The sequence below is a fragment of the Protopterus annectens genome, chromosome 17.part0 (genome assembly GCF_019279795.1).
Source record: "Protopterus annectens isolate FY-2018-M chromosome 17.part0, PAN1.0, whole genome shotgun sequence".
In the NCBI taxonomy this organism is placed as follows: Eukaryota; Metazoa; Chordata; order Ceratodontiformes; family Protopteridae; genus Protopterus; species Protopterus annectens.
The window spans coordinates 539,125,416-539,146,810 of NC_056751.1; the positions used below are offsets into that span (position 1 = coordinate 539,125,416).

Sequence of the window (21,395 nt, forward strand, 5' to 3'; positions counted from 1 at the left end):
ATACACTATGCAGAGACTTCAGTATTCCAGTCAAAAATTATTCCAAAGTAACTTTTCATCAGAATGGCAAGATATCAACAGCATTTTAAAATGATAGCACCTATGACCTTCTGATATCATAAGCATGGTACTTTAGAAGGTCTTTAATACAGAATCTCTTGCGAGAACATTTGGAGGTGCATTGCTTCTGCTACACAACTTGAAAACAGCTACACTGTCTGTGGGGATCACACAGAGAACTTTATAATCCATTTGTTATATGTTCACACATTAATCACACCTTTTCTCTGCATTTATATACTCTGCTTGTATGGATGTTAGCATATGAGAAATGTGTGTTTAAAATCTGCACTACAGTGTTATGAATATCAGCTATTAGGCATTTGTTAGCATTTAAGACTATGAAGACACAGATGTGCATTGTTTACTCATCTTGTTATGTACTTTTAATATTATCATGTCTGACATACTATTTGTTGATGAAGCTCTTCTCCCAAGGCCTGTGCAGAAATGAGCCATGCTCTGTCACACTCAACTAGCAGTCACTGGTAATAAATAAATATAAATATAAAGCTAAATATTGTCTAGGGTAATATATTACAATGGAATGGTTTAAAATTAAATAAAGGGCAAAATCAATACTTCATTTTTAAACTTATGGTTACGAAACAGGAATTGATGTGCTGTAATATTCTGTTTTCCTTACGTAATAGAACTAGGGAAAACATTTTAAACATCTACATATTTATAAAAGTTATGCCCTGCAAATGTATGTGTGGTACTAGGGTTTGCAACCAGCAAAATGGCGAGGTTCATGTTGGTTTAGTTTAGGAATACAGCTCAATTTTTGGACAAGTGTGAGCCTAACTACTTGGAATTTTAGACCAATGAGGTTTAGTCTTTTCTTGGGTGGTAGAACACTAACACAGCAGAAAATGTAAAACCTTCTAACATCATAAAAAGCCTTAAACTGACTTGTTTTTCTTCAGGGGTTTGATCACAGGAACTCAAGCAAGAAAGACTGATTCTGATATAACCAACTGAAGGCAGGATGTATAGTTGCATCTTAACTATACATTCTAATATTCTTAGTTAAGTAAGAACAGTTCAAACAGAATTTGAGCTATGTCACAAATTCCAGCCTTATTTCCTGTGGTACTAGAATGATATTACTTTTAAGACCTTAGTCAGGATAAACTGTAAAAAAAGCACTAAAGTACTTAATATTCTGTGGTTTTCCCATGAAATTTAAGTTGTCAAAATTAACAACAGAACCCAGTGTATTAAGGGGAATCTGAGCTTTATCACTGTTAATGTTGTAATTAGACAAATTTGCTTACTCATTTATTGTATTCGCCACTCTAAGGTTTGCTAGGTGGCTATGAAAGACTACCAATATTGCATGTTGAAGCACAAGTATTAAAACTTAAAGACAGCAGAGTATTTATGTAAAATGATTATTCACTATACACCAGTTAGAACTGCAAAAGCTCACGCAGACTCTCCCACAGATTGCTGTGAGGGAAAGGTTTGTTTTTGCTTTCTTGTATTTTATATTGCTTCATTGCCTTCTTCTATTTTGTATATTGTGGTTTATTTTCTTTATACTGTGTTTTACTTGTATTCTGCTTTGAACCTTCATGTTTAAACCAGGAAAGAGACCACAGCTGTGTCTCTTGTGAGTCACACAGAAATTAAAGTTTTCCCCCACCTTCTCTCCCTGGCTCTGTTTTGTTTTTAAACTCAACTGTCCTTCTAGAAACCTGCCTGTTATGTTAATTTGGCCACACATTTCCTTCCCTTTCCTGTTTCATTCCTTCAGCTATTTACATTTATTGGCCATCCCACTGTTTTCCATATAGACAGAATACAAAGTTCCCAACCCTTCCAATCTGTCTTGCTCTTTTAAAATTAAAAAAGTCTCCCCCCCCCTAAAGCTTAAGTAATTCTCTTTTTCATATCTACCATTCTACTGCTACTACCAACTGTTATGTTATGAATATTTTTTCATTTTATTTTTTTTTAAAACATTTAACATCTACTCCAACACCACCATTTATTGCCATTTGCATATTGCATATTCATCTGTCATCTTGGGATCAGTGGATATCTTGGGATATGTTGAGATCCTGGTGAGAGAGAGGCATATTTGCATTTGATCCTGAGACTGCTGATCAGATCAAAAACTAATTTTTGCTCCAGGTGAGAGATGGAGCAGAGTGAGTTGATTCCTGACTGTTTCTGACTGGGAAGTGAGTGTCTGTCTTGGGCCTTCCTGGGAGGCTACAACAAGCCTACAGAACCTTGCATCATCTGCTTCTCATCTTGAGAAGCTGTGGTGAGACCAGCACTAAATTCTTGATTTGCTGCTCAATAACCCAAATTCAGAATATCTCCCAAAATAGTGTACTTCATCCATAAATCATCAATGTCTACTTATCAGCTTCCCCTCAAGTATATTGTAGTTTCCTATATATACACAGACAATACTCCTGCCATTACTTTATATTCTCATTCCAACCATTCACTCAATAAATGGGCCTTTTGCATGATGATGAACTTTCCCACAACCAGGTTGTCAGTAGCACAGATGCTGTACCCATCACACATAGTTCAAAGCAGACACATAGACCCACATATGCTAAGGCACTTAAATGCAACCTTCCTAAACCCCAAAGACCTCATAGATGAAGTGTACATAACAAATACCTTCAGCAGCCCTGAATGCACTCTTTCAAAATAACACTCCCATCAACACAGACAGCTGCATCTCATGGAACCTCTGCTTCTAAGCCATAAGGCAAGACATCATACAATCCAACATTCTGTTTATTGGAGACTCCATTGTGAGACAAACTGATGTATCTCTTCAGGAGACTGTACCTCCCTACACTAAATGACAGGCTGGTATGAGCCTAGCAGTGAGCTGTAGTTTACCTTTTTCAAGGATGATGAAATCTAAATGTGTTACTGCTCAATGCTATGAGTCTAAACAAAAACTCCACTCCCTACAATTTCTCCTGACCCTAGAGAATACTGATGTCTTTGTGGTCACTGAGGCATAGCTTAAAGCCATGGATAGCATACCATCAGTGCAAGGCTATAATGTCTTCCATACATTTAGACAAGCTACACTACAACACAGACAGGGAAGCAAGGTGTGATTTTCATTTTTCATAAATAATAAATATACTGCTCAAACAACAAATACACAATACACTTTTGAGCTTCTCCCACACCACAGACAAAATCATACATACACTATGCTACCTAAGCTATAGGTCCTCCTCTATGACCCAGAAACCCATAACATGTATTTAAACTTTCTGATAAGATCAGACCACAAAACAGTCTCCTTTGAAGTAAAAATGAAACCTGGAATCCCAGCTAACCCTGGAATATTAAGGAACTACTATAAGGCTAATGTCTTACTATTAAGTGATAACCTGACAAAATGTCAAGTCCCCATAAACCCTGAAAACCCTGCTGCCTATGTGGAACTGTTCACAGAAACCCTATATAACCATGTTAATATGACACAACTGTGTTCAGATCTTGTTGTTAATGGAGTGACTGACTGGCCAGAAAAGGTGTCGGATCTGTTGGACAAGAAAACAAGAAGGATGCTTCATGCTCATCAAATGATTTATATATATTCCCCATTCTGATGGAGGTATGGGCCTTGACATTGAAATGTAGAAAATGCATAAATATAGTTGCAAGTACAGAAAACTCTTGGAACAACCTCATATTGATCAGGATCAAATGCAAAAGGTTATTATTGGCGGCCCATGATAGTGGACTACATACAGTTGGTTAATGTAGGTGTTATAATAGAGAATTTGAAACAGTCACACATCTTAAGTCATAAAATACCAGGATTTGCAGGCAGAAACAAGGCAATGTGGAAGTATAAAAAATAATTTATAGCCATACTTAGGTATATTAACCAATACATGTAACTCCATATGAATTACAGTAACATCAAAGATTGAAACAATACTAATTTCATGAGCTTTGATCATACTTTGACTTAAAAGTGGGGTCCATTTCCATCATGGTATTAGAAACCCAAAGACTTGGAGAAAAAAAAAAAAAAAGATAAGATATATACAAAACATACTGTCACAAATTCTCCTCCAACTCCCCCCCTCCCCCCTCAGGAAATACCATCAAATATCTGAATAAAGAACAGCAACAATAATCACTTTGCACAAAGTTGGGCCATCTGTCTACCCTAGAAACTACAGACCCATAAGTCTTACTAATCTCGAAAATCAGTAATGACATTGGAAACCTCCAGACACTGGACCCCCAATTTGGCAGTCCATTTTATTGTATAAATAATCAGTTAAGCGCTTTCATCAAACACACAGTCATATCAGAACAAAGGCCTTTTTTTTAAAGCAGTTTAAATAAGGTTTAAAACAACAATAATAATTTAAAAACAGCTAATAAAAATTAATAATTACCAATAAATCATATATTTATATTAAAAAAATAATCAGGGGAAAAAAAAAACCATTCAATATTATATTCACTGTCACTTAGACTTGTCCTGATTTTTCTTTTAATACTGGCAGGTTAGTCAAGTAATCATTTAACCCTGGATGTACATTTTCAGCCAACTTTAACGGCCACAACAGCTCTTTTTTACACAATGCATTTTGCCAATTCCCCCCTCTTGAATCCACTTGCACAGTATCCAGAATGGCACATCCAGGGTTAAATGATTACTTGACTATCCTGACAGTATTAAAAGAAAAAGCAGGACAAGTCTAAGTCCCTTCATTTGTTTTATTGTTTTACTAATATGACAGTGAATAATATCGACCTAATGGTTTTTCCTACTCTGATTATTTTAAATATTAATATTCATGACTTATGCTAATTGAATGGTTTTTATTGGCTGTTTTTTAACCAATTATGGTTGTTTTAAACCTATTTAAACTGTTTTTTAAGAAAAGGCCTTTGTTCTGATGAAGTCAACTATGTTTGATGAAAGCGCTTAACTGATTTTTTTATATAACAAAATGAACTGGAGACTGGAGACTGACTACCAGGGTGCTTATTTTTTGGCTTATTTGTTTTTTTGGTAAGCACTTTTACACCACTTTACTGGTTTTATAAACTCAAGAGGCTAGGTATAAACCCTTAGGTCACCCAGAGGATAGTTAGCTGGCTCACAGACAGGAACCAGGAAGTTAGAATTGGTGAATCCACCTCTACAAAGCGGCCAGTCACAAGTAGAGTCCCTCAGGGATCCATCCTGGGACCATTCCTTTTCAGAATTTACTTCTCTGAAATTAAGGCCAATGTCAATGTCCTTTGGCTGACTAAAGTTGCAGATGATAGCAAATTAGGAGCAGTCATAGAACCCCATACTGACACAAATATTCTCCAGGAAGGGCTGACACAAAAAAATAACTGGTTTCAGAGATATGGACTAAAACTAAATGCCAAGAAATGCATAATATTATCCTTTGGGAAGTCATTCACCCCTGGTAACTATCATATTGACAACATGCCCTAAGGGTGACCCAGTAGCCATGGATTTGGGGCACACATAGCCTTTGGCATTCACGTGTCTACAGTGATGAGAAAATCATTCTATGTTGCACAAGTTATAAACAAAGGTATGGCATCTTGGACCAAGTAACTCATTTTTCCACTGTATTTGGCATGCATCAGACCTATCACTAAGTACATTGTCCCCTTTGGTATGTACTTAACCAGGTACAGCAACTGGAACATCCACAGACATTCCTTACTAAAATAATACAGGGTGTAAATAACATGTCCTGTACAGACTGTCTCAAGGCCCTCCCTACGTATTCTGTCTCCTACAGGCTGTTGAGTGAAAATCTATGCCTGGCCTTTGGACCTCCTGCATATCCAAAAAATAAACAGCACCAGAATTACCCATTCTAAAGACTTAAACTTTTCCTGTGATGTAAATAGGACCTGCTGGAGAGACAGGTATGCATCCCAAAGACTACCCCTTCTCTGGAACAGGCTCCCCATACATCTAAAGCAGAGTTCCTCCCAAACCCAATTCAAGGGCAACTTGGACAATTGAATGGGGAATAAGAAATTCATCCCTGGTTTGGTACCTATTCATCTAATGGACACAGGCACCCTGTATATGGTTCATTTCCCAGGCCACTGCTTGAAAATGTTTGATCTCTCATGACTCTGCTTGCACTTATCAAGATTATGAGAACTTGTCAGAGATTTGAGATTCATGGCTAGGCTTAAAAAGGCCTTTGTGGTCATTACACTAGTAAACATCTATGAACCTATGAAATATGAACCTATATGAGAAGCACAGAACCTGTGGTGAGAGACCTGGGTATTCAGGTTGACAACAATCTCACATTCAACCATCATGTGGCAGCAGCAGTCAGAAAAGCCTTTTACTTGGTTCATCTTATAAGTAAAAGGATTGCATACAAAAAAAAGGAGGTTATTACCACTCTGTACCCCTCCCTTATTTGGCCTGTAATTGAGTTTAACCCCCTGTTTGGTATGTACATCTCCAAACACCTTCACCAACTGGAAAGGCTACAGAAATATCTCACAAAGAGAATACATGGCCTCCAATACCTGTCCTATGTGGACAGGCTTAAATCACTATCACTTTACTCTGTATAATAAAAATTGCTCAGAGATGATCTGTGCCTCACCTACAAGGCAATATCAGACTCTGCCCTACTAGAGATGCTCCATATTGTCAAGTCTAACTCCTCGCAAATTACCTACTCAATAGGGCTAAATCTAATATGTGACATCAACAAAACCTGCTGGAGAGACAGGTTTGTCTCCAGAGGCTGACCCATTACTGAAATAGACTTCCCATACACGTCAAACAGAGTACGTCACTGACCCTCTTCAAGCGCAAACTTGATAAGTGGATGGGCAACCCCAAATTTGTTCCAGGGGTTCCACCTTTGTCACTCACTGACAGGGGTAACAGGCATTGACTGAGGTTTCTTTTTTGGGGGGGATAAACTGTTGGCTAGGCTTGTAAGGGCCCCAGGGCCATTAGCCTAGTAACCTCCTATGATCCTATGATCCTCTAAGTAAATTTATCCAAGCAATCAAGGAATGTTGAGATGCAGGTATGAGATTCAAGATGCTGTATCCAGCTGTCTTCAGAATATTTTTTCTTGAAGGATCAAAGTCATTTTTAATGCAGAAAAAGCTAATGAGGAAATAAAAAAAAAGTTTATCCATCAAAAAGTGAGCCAGCAAACAGAAGGGGACACCACTTTTCCTTCTTCTGACAATAAGCTCATAGAAGGACTTTGCCAGTGAAATATTTTCCAGTGATCCAAAGAAAAATGCTTAAGAGATGGAAAAAAGCACAGGAGCTGACTAGAAAAACCATGATTACCTTTACCTTAAACCAAAGTCTGGTGTTGGTACATGGAGATAAGCAGGAAGAACACCAGCAACACTGAAATTAGTGAATAAACTGGAGACTATAAGGCATCAATCAAATTTGTGAAATATAGCTTGGTAAAAAAAAGTGGCTGAGAAACACTGTACTTCAGCTGATTTTGTTAAAATTTTGGATGGTCTGTAAGCATATATCCCACTTTATATCAGTAATGTTTAGAAAGACACTAAAAGTGGGGAAAGTAATGGTAAACAACACAATTTTTGTTCTTATTAGTATTTGTATAAAAATGTTTCATGATATATACTGCATATTATATACAATAAAACAATGTTATGTAGTTTTTAATCAGTATTTTAAATGTGGGGGTAGTTTCTACAGTGACAGTTGTATGTGTTAACGATATTAAACAAGTACTTTTTTGGTTGTGAGAAACATAGGCTTTGAAATATAACAAAAGAAAGGCTGGACAAAAACAAGTTTGTTAATATGCTGTGATCTTTGGCTTCTGGGAGGGGGTGGGGTGCAAAAGTGCACTGATTACATAATATGTAGAATTAGGGTCTTTTCTCTTATTTTTTCAAGGTTAAACATCTAGATTACTGCCCTTGGCTGGCTTAAACTATAAATAAATGATTTTTGTGAGTAAGTATGCTTGAAAAACAAGACAAAATTACGAAAATCATTAAAAACACCAGCAAATATTCAATGAGAGGCAAGAGATCTGCAGCTGAAGGCATATGTACATTCTGTTCAGAGTGAAATTTTCAAATCTACATTGCTGACTACTTTTGCATGCAGACTAGCTGTTTGCAGGTACATGTAATTAATCTCAAGTCTACAAATGAAATGTAAAATTTAAAGGCACAATGGCAAACAGTTCAGTGAAAAATAAACTTTGAAATTATGAGAAGTGAATAAGTGATAGCAGCCTCTCTGGCATCCTTAATATTTTAATGCATTTAATTAAACAGTGTACAGTTAGTTTTATGTAAATATTGCTGGTGCACTTTTTCTTAGGGCTAAAAGGTCATGTTTTGTGAAAACAGACAAGCTGTTTTTTTATATTTTTGAAGAGCATGGAAATAAGAAAAGAACAGGCAGCAGCCATTGAAAGAAAACAGGCTGTAGTGTGCACTTTAATACAGGTAACCTTAATTTTAGATTACCTAATGCTTGTGGATATAGCCATCAATTTGGGGCAATTGCTCCTATCTGGAGGGCAAAACTTAATTTTTTGAACATACATATAGTTTTGTGTGATTGTTTTAAATTAATAGGGGATGGAGGATTTGAAAATGTATTTAGCTTTTTGCTTGAGGGTTTTCATTAAAACAAAAAGTCTTGAAATGTGATATAGGTTCAACTGGAGATGAAAAGAAACAACTCCATAAAATATCAGCCTGTGAAACATTACTATGTGCATTTAACACAAAAGTTGGAAATACACATACAAAAAAACTGACATGTGTTATAGGTGGGAACAACAGATTTTTATCATAATCTATGAGATGAAAAGGAAAGAGCACTGAATTATATTAAGAAATGTAGAGTGCAAGTAGCAATGCTGCAGGAAACAGATTTGGAAAGAAATGAACATGGAAATTTGTCAAAAAAGGATTTCACGATAGATATTCAGCAGAATATTAGGGACAAAGGAAAAGGGAAGAAGTTATACTAATTTCTAGAGGGGCTCCAATAGTGATAGAAGAGCGTAAAAGACAATAATGTTAGATTTGTGGTAGCAAGGGTTTATTAGTCAGGTAGGAAGAGTACGCTGGCAAATATTTATATTCCACCAAAAACTGCTACTATGGAACCTGAGAATATTTTGGGAGAAAAAAAATCATCTTTTAGCAGAAGTAATACTTAAAGGTAGGGACTGGAACTTGAATTCTAATAGTGAGGATGTATCAGGGGACATACAAGGGAAACTATAACAAAAATGGGAAAACCTCTTAAAAAATTTATGAAAATATTTGGTATGAAAGATGTGAATTAATTAGTAGGAACTCAAAAATGTACATATTATTCTCTATGGTATATTAATTGGGCTACTCTAGATAGAAATTATATTTCACAAGAACATGCGCATTTAATTGCAGTCTTTGTCAAACATTCAACAACTGCTTCAGATCATGCACTGATAAAATTAAGATAAAAATGCAAGACAATGAAGTATAAGTGAGACACTGACATTTTCCCACCTACCTGTTAAAAAGAGGGATATTTAAGAAATTTGTAAGGGAAAATATTGGGGAGTTATTAGACAAGATAGTAATATTTTCAGAAGTTATAGCAAGAGAGTAGGATAAAATTAAAATGGAGTTTAAAAATAGGATAGAAATAAAAAAGAAAGAGATCTGGTTAAGTGGTAATAGGAGTAACTTAGAGGGACAAAGTTTAAAATATTTCAGAAGCAGGGGAATCTCACAGAACAAAATAAGCCATAAATACTGAGTGCTAAAGTGAATATATGGGAGTATTGGATAATATGCATGAGTTGCTGTTAAGCAACTATTTTTTGATAAACACTCCAGAGGAGAAAAAAATATCACAAACATTTTGGCAATAGAAAATAGAAAGGGTGGTCACCAAACTTCAGGAGCCTATAACGAGAAAAATAACCAGAGACCCTGTAGAGGTATTAGAGATATTTTGGAAATTTTATAAAAATTTGTATAAAGGTAAGAAATGTGCAAAGAAAGAGCACCAATGGACATATTTATGGAAGACTTAATTATGCCAAAGTTACAGGTAGATGAGGCTCAACAACTAACAGTTAAGAAGGGAGGAAATAAGATACAAATGGCAATGTATAATCAATCTTCAGGAAAGTCTCCAGGAACAGATGGCATCCCTGTGGAAGTTTGAAGGTTAGGAGGGAAGAAAGTGTTAAGGACCTGGAAGATATTATTTAACAATATTTTAAAAGGAGGGGAAGCACCATCTTGGAAGAAAGCTGTGGTGGCTTGTATTACCTAAAGACAGTAAAGACCCATCAGAACCAGCTTCATATAGACCCATTTCCATTATAAACCATGATTCTAAAGTGTTTATGTCTATAACAGCTAAAAGAATAGCAAACATGTTGCTAAAATTGATAGATATGAATCAGTGTGGTTTTGTGAAGGCAATCACCTGACATTAATAGAACATTGATGATGATCAAGAGGGAAGCCAAATTTAAGAAAATACTACTGCTGTTACTGTGCCTTGATACAGAGAAAGCATTCCATGAGTAAACTGGGATTGTTTTGAGTAGGATAATGAAGGCATCTGCATTCCTTGATACATAATAAGCTTAATTAGGAGGATATATGAAGGACTGGTGGCAAGAATTAAAGTGGGGCATTCCTCTCTGATAAGCTGTGTTTGAACAGAGAAACCAGGCAGGGGTATCCTCTTTCCCCTTTGTTATTTGCTTTGTATATAGAGCGAATTGCAAAAATAATAAGGGACTCAAATGCAAGGATATAATTGGTACAGTAATCGATAAAAGTTGGCTTTATTTGCAGACAATATTATTTTGCACCTAATTAATCAAGAAAAGGCTATATGAGTGCTGTGGAACATTCTGAGACAGGTTCAAGTCTTGTTGGGATATAACATTTATGAACATAATGCAAAGACTATTGCTGTAAATGATGTACCCACATATGAATCAGTTCAGCAATACCCATATTTATAGGGGCATGATAAGATGAAGTGCTTGGGAGTACAGATTTAATAGGCTTCTGTTATGGAAGCCAAAAAAGACTTCTGTTATTGCAGCTCAGTATGTGTGGGAAGAGACTAAACAAAAGATAATGCAAACACTGAGAAAATGGAAGCTGTTTATTTATGGACATGGACAGTAAGATACAAGCAGTGAAAATATTTTTACTTCCTTTGGTTTTATATACAGGTCACACATATTTTTATCAGCCAAAGGAGAAGCTGTAGACAATAATTAATAAAAAAAGTTGAAGGATTTTATCTCAGAGGGGAATAGGGCAAGAGTTAAGTGGGGTAAGTTGATCCTTCCAAAAGAACAAGGTGGTTTAGAATTACTTTATTTGAAGTATGTTTTAGAGGTACACAGTTAAGGCTCATATACATAACATAAGCAAAAGGTTATAATTCAAGATGGAAAGGAATGATGATGAAGATTAATTAGGGGGAAGTTCAAGAAATAAAGGCAGAGCAGAATTTTGGATGCAGATCCTTAAAGAGAATAATAACAACCATACAGAATATTATATTTGTAATGCAGCAGAAAGTATTTTAAGAACTAAGCTAACACAAGAATGGAGGTTTTGCCAATAGGGATGACTGAAAGTAGGGATACTGAAATAGGCAAGAGAGGCTGGAATTTACTGGAGAAACCTGACAAAGTAACCAAGGTATTGAAGGCAAAAAAAAAAAAAAAAAGAGAGAGAGAGGGAAGGGTAACAGAGTGGGGATGAAGCCAAGAAGATGTTTTGACTACATGCTACAGATTTCCTTCCCTACCCGGCATTGATATCAAAGTACAAGCAAAAAGAAAGGGATAGGGGAATCTTAAATGAAAGACTTTCTCTGGTTGAATTTTTAGTTGAATCTGGAACAGGGTTTGCTGTTAAAAAGGGATAAGTAGTACAGCACATAAAATATTGCACAATAACTATAAGAATCAGTCAGAGGAGCTTAGAAAAGATTGGGAAAAGAGACTGGAAAAGCAATTTACAAGAGAACAATTGGAGAATATATTTATGGCTCCCATGTATGCAACAAAGTCTAGAAGGTTTGGCATCTTTTCTTGGAAGTGTTTGCATAACTATTTTTATATCCCAAAAAGACTTCAAAGAATTTTTCCTCCGGCAAATATCAAATGTTGGAAGTATTAAAGGGAAATAAGAGTTAAGTGGGAACATATGTTTTAGGAGTATAGTGTGCTGACAGAGTTTAAAAATTCCTACAGAGTACTCTGTCAGGAATTTTAAGTGAGCAAATGGCTGTAACTAAGGAAATGATTATTTTGAGTTGGGACACAGAGTCTGAATTGCCTAGACATGGTAAGGCCTTATAAAGTTTAATTCTGTTGCCTGCCAAAAAAGCAGTTACTAGAAAATGGAAATCAAAGTCTAAACCAGCTGTGTTTGAAGTATTGAATATTATAAAAGAGATAACAGAACTGGAAGATGGACCTTAAGAAAAGGTAAGTAGAAAATTAAATAGAAATAAATGAAAATTGTGGGAAAATACTGTTCAGGAGCAGTAGGAGGAGCAACATTTACGGGAAGGACAGGAATTCAGCAATTTTTGTAATGGTGGACTGATGATAGTTAAAAGAAAAGAAAATGGGATGTGCATTGCTGTAAGAAAGCAATGAGAAGACATCACCCATCGCCAAACTGTCATGGCTTCCAACACAGACGGTAGCATCTGGTTGCCCCTTATTTGTTGATGTACCAGACTACTGACATATTGTTTGTCTGAATGGAAATCACACCATCCATCAGAGAGTTTTGAATTGTCTGCAGTGCTTATAGGACTGCTCTCATCTCCAGAACATTGATGTGAAGACTACCCTCTAAGTGAGTCTGGGTACCATGAAAAGTCTTCTCTTCATAATTCCCCCCGCCCTAGAAAGGAAACTTTTGTGATAACCACAGCTGTGTGAGGAGGTAAACAGAAAAAAATGGCCCATAAATAAAACTGGGATAGGCACCCAACAGCTGATATGAATCTTGCACATTGGCGTTAGTCTGTGTAGTGCATTCAATGGATAGCGTAGTTGGGACCATTGAACTGTAGACCCCAGACCCCTCATGTGGAAACAAGAAAAGTTAACCAGAATGAATGTTGAAGCCATAAGGCATTGTAGTTTCAGTATCAGTCTCACTGGTGGGGATGAATGTGGCAAGACTTGATTTGCTATTTTTCAAAGTAAAAGAATCCTGGAATGTGGTTAGACAAGTATCTGATTCAGTGTGTCTAGATGGCATCCAATAAATTCTAATGACCGAGTGGGAGTCAACTGAATCTTCAGGATGCTGACTGTTACACCCAAGTTGTGAAGTGACTAGATTAAAGTATCCCTTCTCTGGATGAGTAGATTCCTGTTCAGAGTGCTGAGGAGCCAGTCATCCCAGTACAAGAAAATGTGCAATTCTTGTAGCCTGAGATAAGCTGTGACTACTGCATTGCATTTGGTGAACACCCAGGGGCCTGAGGTAAGACCAAAGGCAGAGCTCTGAATTGAAAATGATTGGCTCCCAGCCTTAAATGGGGGAATCTGTTTGAATGTTTATCTTTACATGATAATAAGCATCCCGGAGCTCTGTTGAGCACATCCAGTCATCCTTCCTCAGTAGCAGTAGAATGGACTGAACTGTGACCATCTTGAATTTTGTCAGTTTCACAAACTGGTTTAAATGACTGAGATCAAGAATGCACCTTAGGTCCCCTGTCTTTTTTTTAAACTAAAAAGAACCTGGAGTAGACTTTGGATCCTATCTGGTCTGGTGAGACCTGTTGGATGGCTCATTTTTCTAAGAACTTTTTGATTTCTGCTGTGAAAGATTCCATTTAGTAGGGTGGCAATAGGGTAATGCTTTTACTTGGTTGGAGAGAATGAAGGAATGGAACTTTATACCCTGGGATGATTATCCACAGCACCCATGAGTCTGAGGTGATGGCCTTCCAGTTTTTTTGATGCAGGGATAAGCTCCCCCGACTACCTCCAGAGTGTGGCAGTCAGGCAACCCTTCAGGAGTGCTGGAAGGATTTCCTCAGAAAAAGGTCCACAAAATCCTTGGTTTTGTGGACTGTCTGTGCCCCTTGGGTGACATCCATTGAAACCACCACCCATCTTGGAGGATTTATCCAAGGAAGCATCTTTGTTAAATCCTTGGGATTTTCTGAATCACATATTCATTCCTCCTCTATTCCTTGAAATGATCCTTTGAGGAGTGGAGAAGTGGATTCCCATGGCACAGAGCATCTTACCATCCTGCTCATTCCTGGTTAATGTGCCCTTAATCTTTGGTCCAAAGAGAGTGAACCATCAAAGGGGATGTTAAAGATGTAAGTCTTTAAGCCTTCTGCAAAATCACGCAGCTACATCCAGGCATGATGGCATATAGGCATGCTGGTGCCTGCTGCTCTGGCCACTCCACAGTGTTTAAAAGCAAATTTAAGGAAAGAGAAGTGAGGATATCCCCTGATAAATTATCCAAGAGAGAAAAAATTAATAATCTCTTTGGTCAGTTCTCTTTGGAAACATGTGACATGAGCCTGGTAGTTCAGTGCTCTAAGGGAAAAGGTCGCTGAAACATAAATCCATTTTCCAAATCTGTCCAGAGTCCTAGATTCCCCATTAGGGGGATGAAGAGACATACTGTCTTCAGAGAGCTCATTTTTTAGTGGCCCCACTATGACTATAGCATCTACTGGGGACCTTTACGTCAATGCCTCCTGTCTTTAAGAGCTGCCAAATTTTGTCAAGTTTCTTTGGTATCAGCTTCATAGTGTCAGGATCTTTCCAAGCTTTCTGACCCACCAAATCAATAAGGGCATCATGCGAAGTGACCACCCATGCAGTAGAAGAGCCAGCTCCAAAAACCTCCAGCAACACAGATTTTTTTTCTTAGGAAGGTGCATCAGTGGTCCAAACCCCCTTCGGGTTCATCAAATCCAGGATATATAGCCGTGAAAACACTAGAATAAGAAAAGGAAAAGAAAGCTTATCCTAAGTTAAAGAAAGAAGAAAATTAAAAATTTCTGTTAACTTCTTCTCATGAAGAAGCAGAGATCAGGGTCACTAGAAACATACAACCATTCTTTCAGGCAGCAAACAAGATCTGAGGTATTCAAGGAGAAACAGAAAGGAATTATGAATAGGGGAGGAGTCAGAGCCATCTGTTTGGAGATGCAGAGACCAGATCTGAGTTGGATCCAAGACACATCTGTTGAATCAGTTGAAAAAGAACAACACTGGATCAAACGTTATGTACGTAACATAATGATATATCCATACTGTCTGTTTTTCAGCCAGATCTGACTTCAGCACTTTGTTCTAAAGCTATGGATCTGAGGCTCTGACTCCTCTCAACCAGGGTTGCCAGACATCCCTATTTGAGCAGGACTGTCCCAGGATCAGCAGCCCAATTCTGAGTCCCACACTGCCGGTTAAAATCCAGATGAAACAGCCACCGCTTTGGTTTTTTTTTTTTTATTGTCCCGTATGCCAGTATACAAGCCAATCAAAAAGCAGAGCCACTTCTGTTTAATGTGGAACTACCTGATGTTCTGCATTGAACAGAAGAGGCTCCGCTGTGCGATTTTTTGATTGGCTTGTATACCGGCATACAGCCCAATCAAAAATTGCAAAATGGAGCAACTTCTATTTAATACAGAACTACCTGATGTTCCACATTAAAGACATTTTTTTATCGGTCCCTACCTGTCCCTTTACAAATCTGGCAACCCTGTCCTCAACCCATAATTCCCTCCTCCCCACTAAGTTACATCAGATTGAATTTGCAGACCTAAACATATATAAAGATCTACTTCTATAGATCTTTAGATGTTCCATTTGATAAACATGTTAATACTACAATCAGGAGTAAAGGGGAAAAAAATAACAGACAGTGTCTAGGTGAGAATTGCTCAGTCACCAGAAGCTGTCAGGGACAATACTGGAGGGGGGAAGGAGGATGGGATGTTGTACCAGATGAAAAACAGAGAATACAGATCTATAATTATAATTATGGTAAGTACATAACTTCCATATCCAATGTTGTCTTTTTTGATTCGATTGAATCTTTTGTGACATATTCCTAAACTGCTTATTATCTCAGTAATATCAAGGAAGGATGTTCCTGAGAATGATGGAATCAAATGAGGAATGTGCTCTAGATTGTACATCCAGTTTGTAATCAGATGCAAAAGTATGGACAGTTGACCAAGTTACTGTCATACAAATGTCACCAATGGTGAGCCTATTCATAAAACCAGAAGAAGTGGCTACAGCTCTCATGGAGTGAGCTTTGGGTTCTGCTTGTAAGAGTAAACCTCTTTTCATATGTATGGATGATATACACTCTGAAAACCATCCCATCTCAAAAGAGTCAATTTAAACACCCTTTTCTTCACTCTTGAGAAAGCTACAAATATTTGGTCAGCTTTTCTGAAGTCTTTGGTTCTATGGAGATAGAATCTGAGTTGACAATGAATATCTAACGTGTAAAACTATAATCTCCTTTATTTGAAAATTTGGGAAAAATACTGGAAGATCAACAGATTGATTCAGATTTGGTTCAGATGTCACCCTGGGAAGGAAAGACGAGTTAGGTCTTAATGATACCCTATCTTTGTTAAAAAACAAGTAAGGGGAGTTACAGGAGAGAGACTGTAGTGCTGAAATCCATCTGGCTGAAGTGACAGTAAGAGAAAAAATGTCTTCCAGGAATCAAACTTCAAAAACACTGAAGCTGCATACTGAAAAGGGGGTTGATTCAAGACTTGAAGAAAGATAGTAATATCCCAAGGAGGCACTGAGTCCCTAACTGGTGGCCTTAGAAGGAAAGTTCCATGAAGGAATGCTTTAAAAATCTTTAAAGACAGAATAGTGGTATCATTTGCCAAAGTGAAAGAGATTACAGTCATTTTTTCTTTGATGGTTGAAAAACTTGAACCATTAATGAAGAGTTTTGACAAAAATTCCAAAACAGAGAAAATGGGTGCTGAGAAAGGATGCAAGCCTTTTGATAAGGCTCACATGATAAAGGTTTTCCATTTACTATGGTACATTGTCTTAGTGGATTGTTTCTGAAAGACTGAAATAATATACACAGCCAATGCAGATAGCCTGGCATCTCTGGCTTTTGGTCAAAATTGGAGAAAACGTGTGGTCAATTTTATGGACTTCTGGTCCAGAGGATGCAATCAGGATTTGGGACTCAAAACATTTGGATACTGATTCATTATTCAAGGAAGATTACTAAATGAAGCCACAGGAACAGGAACCAGACTTGCTGGGGCTAGAAGGGAGCAATGAGAATCACTCTTGTCTTGCATCTTCTTGCTTTCTGAGTAAACTTGGTTATTAGGGGGATAGGAGGAAAGGCATATAGGAGACCTGGGGCCAATTGTGGACTAAAGCATCCACTGGTGACTGTCCCTGTGGAGGGATAACGACAAATTGACTGCTGAATTTGTTGTTTAGGTATGAGACAAAGAGTTGCATCAAGTTTGGCCCTAGTGGCTGAAGATATGTTTTGCCACTGATTGGTTGAAGGACCACTTGTGAGGCATCAGAATAGTTCTGCTCAGTTTGTCCGCTAATGCACTGGATGTCCTATGATATACATTGCTATCAGAAATTAATGTAACAACATTGCTCAATGCCACACTCTCATAGCTTTCTGACAAAGAGGATGAGGTTAGGCTCCCCCTTCTTGTTGATGTACCGGACCACTGCCATGTTGTCTGTCTGTACAGAAATTACACACTTGTGGATGAAGTCCTGAAAAGCCTGCAATGCTAGGAGGACTGTTCTCATCTCTAAGACACTGATGTCAAGATTGGCCTGTAGATGTGACCGGGAAACTTGGACTATACTCCCCTCAAAATGCCCCACCCCAGAAGGGAGACATCTATGATTACCCTCACTATTGTTTATGCTGGGCAAATGGGATGGCCCTTTGTGACCAATGAAGAAGTTATCCACTATCTGATGTGATCCTTGCAAATCAGGGTGATACAAATCTTGGAAATTGGAATTGAAGAGGATTCCACTGAAGTACCCTTGTGTAATGTCTAGCTAGAGGGACTAGCATAATAGTTTAAGCCATCAAATATAATAGCCATAGAATTAGTCTTGTTGATGGGGATGATTGTTGTACTACCTGGGTAGCAATCACTCAGAGAGAAAGTACCCTAGAGATCGGTAACATGGCTATTTGAAAGGATGTGTCCAGATTACATCCTATGAGTTCTATCTGTTGAGCTGGGAAAAGCTGACTCTTGAACTGGTTGACTGTAATTCCCAGCTGCAGAGCAGAAGGTGTTGAAGAAGTAGATGCCTGGTCTGATCGGTGAGGAGCCAGTCTTCTAAATACAGAAAATCTTGGATCCCTAGCAGATGGAGGTGTGCTGCCACTACTACCATAACTTTGATAAACACCGCTAGGGGCTAGATGAGACCAAAATGCAGTGTTCTAAACTGATAGTGATCGACTCCCAGCTGGAAACATAGAAATCTCCTGGATTGTGTCTCTAGCTTTATGTGATAGTAGGCATCCTGGAGATCTGTAGAACACAGAAGCTGTAGTATGGACTGTAATTTGATTATCTAAAATTTTGTCTGTTTCACAAATTGATTGAGATGACTCAGATTCAGAATTGGTCTAAAGTCCATGATTTTCTTGGATACAAAAAAGAAAAGAACATGGAGTACACTCCGGACTCTAACTGCTCTTAGGGGACCTATTGGATGATGCTTTTTTCTACCATCTTGAAGACTTCTTCTGCTGCCAACTCTCATTGACTTGGTGGGACACTGTGAACCCTTCTCTTTTTTGTTGGAAGATAAGAAAAGGGAATTGAATAGCCTCTGGTTGTTATCATCAGCACCCATGAATCTGTTGTGATGTTCTGCAGGGCTTGCAGATACAGGGGTATGTGCACCTGACTGCTTCCAGAGAATGGCAGTTGGTCAACCTTTCAGGAGTGCAGGAAGGATTTTTCATTAAAGGGGCAATGAAAACCCTGATTCTGTCTTCCACTCCTGCCTAGGGAGCAATGTCCATTCAAGTTCCCTCCTCCTTTACAGTGAGAAGATTTATCTGCAGGGAGCTCATGGTAATAACTTTGTGATTTTCTGAACCACATTTTCTTACCACTTCTCTGGTTCCTGGAAATGGTCCTTTGGGGAGTGGAGAAATGGATTCCTACTGCAGAGAGGGTTTTACCATCCTGTTGACTCCTGGTCAGTGTATCTTTCACTTTTCATCTAAAGAGTCTGGAGTCATTAAAGGTGGGATTAACAAAGGACGTCTTGAAGCCTTCCATGAAATCACAAAGGCACATCCAGATGTGCCACTGCATATTGATGCCAGAGTCCACTGCCCTAACCATACCATCAGCTGCATTGGATAGCAGATGCTTGCAGTCATTAGAAGTAGAATGAAGGGTAGAAAGCTGGGAGTCCTCAGTCTTCTTAATATCCATAGGCAGGTTACCCGAAAACGACATGATGAGCTCTTCAGTCACATCCCACTGCAGATGTGTAGCATGGGATAAATAGTTCAGTACTCTGAGTGCAAAAGTCACTGAAGGATATGTCTGTCTCCCCAACTTGTCTAATGCCCTAGATTCTCTATTAGGTGGATAGATAAATGAGCTTTCTTAAGACAATTCTTTCTTGGTGGCCATAACTATAACCATGGCATCTACTGGTGGACCCTTGCTCCAGTGTTTCCTGTACTTAGGGGCCACCAATATCTTTTCAGGTTTCTTTGGGATTGGTTCCATCATGTCAGGGTCCTTCAGTGACCATTGGGCTACTTGGTCTATCAAGGAGCAATGGGTGATACAACCCAGGATGCAAATGGACCAGTACTAAAAACTTTAAGGAATACAGAGTCATCCAGTGATTAGTCATTGATGGACCAGTCCTCTCGTTGCTTCATCAGTTCAAGGATCTCACCAAAGGTGACATCTTCCAAGGGATATCTAGAGGAACCCACACCTTCATCCAAATCCATATCTTCGATGACTGATTCCATAGTGAAGTCCAATTGCTTCTATTTGATTGACCATTTTCTGTGACCTTCTGTTGTGGAATTATCAGAAGGATACAAATCAGACTAGGAGCTTACATTATACGTGGTCTCTGAAGCCATAGGTCCCAACTGTCCCTGTCAACAAGACTGAGTAGAAAGAGAAGCAGAACCCCTTTGAGGTTGGGATGGAGATGAGCTGGAGGATAATGCCTTTTCTTTTGATCCAGCCACACTTTCAAAGACCTCGAAGGCCAAAGCTGCAGTCATTGCTGAGGGAAGTTTCTCTCCAATCAATGGTGGAGAAGTAAACTCTGCTAGTTTGATGGGCCTTGACTCTGAAGCCAACCTCCCATCCAAGCTGTTGAATGTCAAGGCTCTGAGATGGAGGGACAGTTCAGAGAATGTAGAAGTCGACCCTTCTCCCCAAGCCTCGGTGCCAATGCTTCAGCTCTGAGACTCATCTCAAGCTGAGATCCTCAGAGCTGTGAGTGAGTGAGAGATGTAGCTGTAGTAAAAATCACTTGGGTTGTTGTTTCTAGAAAAAGCACACTGGTAGAGCTGAGATCCATGGAAACCAATCCCAAAGAGTGGGTCAGAACCAGAGACAACAGAGGAGGTGTTGTTGGACCTGTAACCAGTCCGTTCAAAGTGGATGGCACCAAGAGAACCCCAAGCTGAATCTACTTTCTCAGAAACTTCCTCCTCTTTCTGTCAACTTCAAAGTCTGTAAGGCTTCTAGATGACAGAGCCAACCTTGAGGACAATCCCACAGAAGATGGTTAATTAAACCCTTTCTCTTTTAAAATAGGTGAATGTAATCTAGGGCTTACGAGATTTAGTGAGAAATGGAACACAGATGAGGAAGATCAGACCTGAGGGGCTCTGTGGATCTGACTTCTGAGATATCTTCAGATCCAGGCACAAAGGAACTGTTGGATCCAGTGATGGTTTTCGAGATTTGTCTGATCTCTTCTCATCTGCTTTTTCTTTACTAGTTTGAATGCCTCTAGAGCCAAAAGAAGCACAGTCGTCACAATCTGAAAAAAGATAATAAGCTTATCATTAGCAGAGGAGCCCTTGGATACATGACTGAATACTTAAGGTGGCAAACAAGAGATGAGGTAAGTTTGTGGGGAGGAGGGAATTATAGGTAGGGGAAGAGTCAGACTCTCAGATCAACAGCTTTAGAGCAAGCTGTCAAGTTTATATCTGATCAGGTCTGACAACCCAGAGGTTGAATT

At 38.4% G+C, this 21,395-nt stretch overlaps 1 protein-coding gene across 1 annotated transcript in view; it reads right to left on the reverse strand.

Moving 5' to 3' along the window:
- LOC122791453 (mucin-6-like) overlaps positions 1 to 21,395 on the reverse strand; it is a 1,454,314-nt gene that overhangs the window by 1,158,463 nt on the left and 274,456 nt on the right. The window lies entirely within an intron of this gene.